The sequence below is a fragment of the Phragmites australis genome, chromosome 21 (genome assembly GCF_958298935.1).
Source record: "Phragmites australis chromosome 21, lpPhrAust1.1, whole genome shotgun sequence".
Classification (NCBI taxonomy): domain Eukaryota; kingdom Viridiplantae; phylum Streptophyta; class Magnoliopsida; order Poales; family Poaceae; genus Phragmites; species Phragmites australis.
In genome coordinates, this window is record NC_084941.1 from 24,732,877 (window position 1) to 24,738,876 (window position 6,000).

A 6,000-nucleotide genomic window follows, 5' to 3' on the forward strand; every position below is an offset into this window, starting at 1 on the left:
GCACCGCTACAGGATGCGGGAGGACGTCAAGTCGTTCAACCTCGGCGGCATGGGCTGCAGCGCGGGGCTCATCGCCGTCAACCTGACCAAGGGACGTGTCCGCCGTGGCCACCGCTGTGGTAGATTGGCTTGGACTCGAGAGGGGAGTAGGAGGGGTTGAGATTCTAATAATTTGGTGCTGTTTATTTTAAATTGTACAATCTAGATTTTAACGATTCAAATTTTAAGTGTGAGAATCAAAATCTGGATGATTAGAAACAAAATAAAAGAACAAACGGGCCCTTATTACCTGACAGATCATACCTATGGTAGTTTTGTAAGCCATTCTATAAGCCCCAAGAGCATATGTATGCTTAGATTTCCATCCTCTATCTTCTATAAGATGTTCTACCAAGCATAAGTCACTACTACAGAAGAATACATCACTATCAGTTTTGGAGCTGACAGTGGGTAACAGGCAATAATAGTCGAGGATTATCACTGTCGGCTCGAAGGAATGGCAGTGAAGGAATTATCACTGTCGACTGAAGGCTTCAACCGACAGTGATAATGGAGGAAGCACTGCTGACTGAATGCTTTAGCCGGTAGTGTTTTGCCTCTCCTCCATCCCTATGCTCCCTCTCTCTGTCCTCTCTCGATCTCCTCAAGCTCTCCGTCTCACGCGTTGACGGCATGATCAGTTCATGAAACTCGCCGACTGGTTGGATAACATGTTCCATGAAGAACCCGATGACCTATTCTTAAATGGCATGTATTTCTGTAGGTTGTAACACACATATGCGTTGTTTGGAGCGTTGCGTTTAAAGAATTGAAAGAATTAGTCCTTGAATACGTATAGAAATTGAAAAGAAGGCATCGATATGTAATTTCATACCTCAAGATCATTGAACATGACAGTGTCTCCGTTAGGGCTGAATCTGTGAATGAAAGTAAGAACATAGAACCCACAGATTGTTGCCGGGTGGCTGCCTAATACACTTCAAGAAGAAATGATTCGTCAGTAGAATGAATTGAACCTTTTTATCCAGTAGAAAATGCAAGTCATGAATATTCCCTACGTATCGAAAAGTCAGTTTTTACATCATACTACTTCCTGTATGGACGGTACATAACACACTTTTTGCAGTATCTTGTATAAGCCCTGTACGTGAATATGAATACCAATTAAACTTAGATGCAGTCGACGTGAAGATTAAATGATCGATTTTACTTGTTTAGCATGTCAATGACGTCTTGATAAGTCATTTTACCTCTCTTTTGTGAGTCCAAGACAATGATCTTGCTCAAACTTGGGTAGATGATAAGGAGGATGTAATAAAAACTGCAGGAATATGCCACCATAGCAAATTAGTATTAGAATCAAGTTGCAAATAAAAGAAGAACACCCTGGCACGCAAACATGTACTCAAAGTTGTAGGGTAAGAGTACAAAAGTCTTGTGTTGGTGGTGAAGCAGACACTTCAATAAATGGTCCTAGGTAAAATCTGGATTCGACCGTACAATTCTCTAATTGACAAGCCCAGGATCGATGAATCCTACTTTATTATCTAATTCTTGTTTGCACGCTTGAATCTCCATTCTACGAAAGAGAGAAGTTAGCCATACAATTTCAATGTATAAGAACATATAACGTGAATTATATGCATAAGTCACTTACAGAGTCCACGCTCTGATTATAGCCACAAGAAGGGTATCTTCCTTGTACATTTCATACAAGCACTTGAACTTCACCCAGAAGTAGTCATCCCCGTTGAGGAAATATTTATCTCTGTACCTTACAGGGAACGCTTGTATACCCTGCCTGAACTGATCTAAGTACCAATGATGTAATTGACGCATTTGAGTTGTAAGGTTTCTTTCTATATCTGGTTTGAGTAAAGGTTTGCCCAACTCAAATGGCCATATAACATCTGACTTTGATATATCTGCTCCAACAATAAGCCGTGCTAGTTCTTCTGCTGTTAATCTAGAAGAAGCCAGGAAGTCCCCAATGCTTGGAGAATCCTAAACGATTGGACCTGATTTACTCCTAGCCTACTTCTTACTGATAGGTTCGTAGTCAGTCGGCAGCTTACTTGAAGCCACCCCCGTCTGTTTAGCTTTGGCTATATTCATGAAAATTTTCATGGTATCTTCAGGTACAATAGGTTTCGGTGGAGGTGGTGGAGGGTGGAAATGAGTCGTGACACTATTGTCCACTATCCTTTTGTTTTCCTCAGTAGTGAGTGAATAAACATCCCTAGGTTCCGCCACCTTAGATGGCACCGACTTCTTAGATGATGTCGTCTGCTTGGATGCTATGGAACTTGATCGTGTTTTCCTAGCTGATGGCTAGCTTTTTGATGGTTCTGGCTTCTTGAGCAGTGGACTTCTTCGAGGCGTTGGCTGAGGAGGTGGACTTCTTCTAGGAGATGGTTGACGAGAGGGAGATCTACAAGGCAACGGCAGCCCGAGGTGTCGTGAAGATATAGGTTCTTGAGTAGGCCTGGCAACGGGGCGGGTCGGGGCCGGGTGCAGCCAGAACGCACCCGACCCGAAACCCGAATAAAAAAACCCGACCCGAACCCGAATCACATGTCGGGTGCAAAAATGAACCCGACCCCGAACCCCGCGGGGACCCGAAACCCGACGAGGACCCGAAATCCGACGAGGACGTGACGCGGGCCGGGCGTGCGGGGTGCGGGCCTGCAAGGCTACAACGTAAATGGGCTATCGGCTGCCTCCACGGACGTGACGCGGTGACAGGCCACATACTACTTCGGGCCCCCGTGGAAGCCCCGCGGGTGATAATTTATCCCCGAACCCGACCCGAACCCATTTCGGGGACCCGACCCGCGACCCCCACGGGTCTAATTTCGCCCCCGCCCCCGCCCCCGCCTGGTCTAAAACCTGCGGGGTCCCGACCCGACCTGTTGCCAGCCTATTCTTGAGAGCTTAACCTGGTGGAAACACTACGTAGGCCTTCTCCCACGTGATGAATGTGTGCTCGTTCTGTCCTAAAGTGTTGGCCCACTCCTCTGCGTGATAGTCCACCTCAACATAACGGTACTGGTCAATTGCCTCATTTACTTCGACCATGGCGTAGCCCTCCGGTATTGGACGTCCGTGCAAATGTTCATGGGATCCACGAGGATAAGCCATGACGGAAGCCACCTTGATGGCAATGTTCCTAGCACTAATATGTAGCACACGGTGTCCGTGTTGTGATGAGGTCCACGGGATAAGTGATGGGGTCAGCTCCCGAAACTCCCGTGGACACACAGCTACTCCGACGACCACCGGGGCTGGAGCGCGCAACATTAGGAGATGATGCCGGCCATTCCTTTTCGCTCACAATGGCGCCCCATTCACGCATGAGGGGCTTGCTGTACTGCTTGTGCTATCTTTTCATCTGTATATTCCCGCTCTTTTTTAGCACTTGTTCAAGCTTTTCCATCATCCTAGCTTTTTTGCCTCTCATTCTGCATCTCGCTTTGCTTGGGATCTCTTTCTACTCTTGTAACTATCAACGTCGCTTGAGAATCCATATTTCCAACCCATCACCCCAACGCCTCGTGTGCGACTACCATGCTCCTTGTTTCCTAGAGCCAAGGTGAGCTCATCCCTATCCCTGTCTGGCTTGCAAGAGCCTTGTGCAGATTGCTCGTGGGCTTCCGTAAGCTTTTTTTTGCAAGAGTTTGCATCACTTCCTGGTCTTTGGAGGTCATAAAGCATAAGCTTCCATCAGACTAGTAAGAAGCACCCCTTCCAAGAAGGAAGGCATCGATCGTTCGCTCCAGCCCTCTGTCTCAGGCGTGACACCTCTCTCTCATAGTTCATCTAGCTGTTGTTTTCACTGTCATTCTTTCCTCACGTACCCACAACTGCCGACTTTGTGGGGGCTAGAGGTTCTTCTTCGAGTTTGCTTTGTTCACCTCACTCAACCTCTATGCTTCTTCCGACAACTTGTACTCCACAAAGACTTACCAATGATCTTCCAGTTGTAGCTATTTGTGGAAATCTGGCGTTATACATTTCTGCACATATGTTCTGTTCAGTGTGCTCTTCCAATTCTTAAATGAAATTCACATGATCATTAGCATCTTATGCTTAACTACTTCCATATCTGTCTCTTCAGGGAAGTCGAACTTCTCTAATATCTTGGGCCACAAGATGTCGTTCTTGATCAAATCAGGAACCACGTGCAGATCACCTCGTTCTCCAGTCCACAATGTGTAGCTGATGGGCATGTGATACTTAACAGCAATCCCACATATTGACTTGTATGACCCCAGAACTCTCTCTGGTGCAGTTGGCTCCCCTGCTGGTGAGACCTCCATGATCACAAATCGTCCCGTAGGCATCTTCGAGGGACCTCGGTCACAATGTCGCTCCTGGGATTGCTCAGACATCTACAAATAAGCGAAAAAAGTGTTGAGAACCTATACAATCATATACACAACAGATGCATTTATCTACTTATGAAATACCTCATTGCCTCCACTAGCATCTGTTTGGCCCAGGTTGAGGTAGGTACTCGGGCTACCTTCTTCAATGTTTAACGGCGGCACATCTCCTTCCTACACCTGGGCCGAATCAGAGGAGCCACCTTCTTGAGTGTTTTCCATACAATCGCAACGAGCAGTTGGTGATGCCATCCCTTCCTGAAAGTTCTGCATACAATGGCCACAAGCAGTTGGGTATCATACGGATAGAGAGCTGAGGAAGGAAGGAGATAGAGAGAAAGCTGACGAGGGAGGGAAAGAGGCTGTCAAAATATTGTAACTAACTGGGAGGGAGTCAATAGATAGAATGTAGAGAGATAATGTATGACCACATTTAACAAAAAAAGTACATTATCATAATTCATTTGTGTCTGTACATGACTCGTAATACATAATTGAATAATACAAAACTATTCAAATTATCATTAATCGGACAAAGGCGCATAATTAAATAATACAACCCCTTTGCCACCTTAGATAAAATAGGACAATATTGTGATTACATAATTACAACTCATAGTACATAAAAATAATTCAACACTCATAGTACATAATTAAATAATACAAAACTATTCAAATTTCTTGAAAAAAGTAAAACATGTATGAAAAAAGCATTAGCATTAGATTATGGAGATAATTATATATGACTGCAAGTTTGACTGGGATAGTGAAAAGACGTGCAAGAAGCATATGTAATAACCATTCCAGTCGAGCTTTGCACTCATATGTATGGTCTCTAATTTCATCATTTGCAAAAAGAAAAACAAGTATAAAAATAGCCTTAGAACCGAAAATCTAGTTGGCTCCAGGGCTAAACTATGCCCTGCATCCTAACTAGATATGCTCAAATTATCATTAACAGGACAAAGGCATACAATGTAGAGAGATACAGTATGACCACATTCAACAAAAAAAAGTATATTATCATAATTCATTTGTGTTTGTACATGACTCGTAATACATAATTGAATAATACAAAACTATTCAAATTATCATTAACCGGACAAAGGCACATAATTAAATAATACAAGCCCTTTGCAACCTTAGATAAAAGAGGACAATATTGTGTCACACCCTGATTTTCAAATTTTGTAATTCTCTAAAAATTTCCTAGATTTAATTTGAGTTTAAACAAATAGCATAGGATAAAACATAATTTCTAAATGTTAAATTCAAATTTGAATTAGGATTATTATTTGTTTGAATGCATTCATGCTGGAGTTAGGCATTTAGGTTTTTGTTTGACTTATTTGAATTGTTTGCTTGAGAATAGAAAATAGAATTGGAAAAAAAAATGAAAAAGAAAAGATTAAAACTCCCTCCCGGGCCGCCCTTCCTCCTTTGGCCCACTCTCCCATGCCGGCCCATTCCTTTCCCCGCCTCATGCCACTCCTCCTGGGCCGCGTCACTCGCCCGAGCCGGCCCAGCCAGCCGCCCGCGCCCGCGCTCGCCCGTGAACACGCCTTCCGCCGTGCCGCCTTCGCTCGAGCCTCTGCCATGTGGGTCCCGCGGGTCA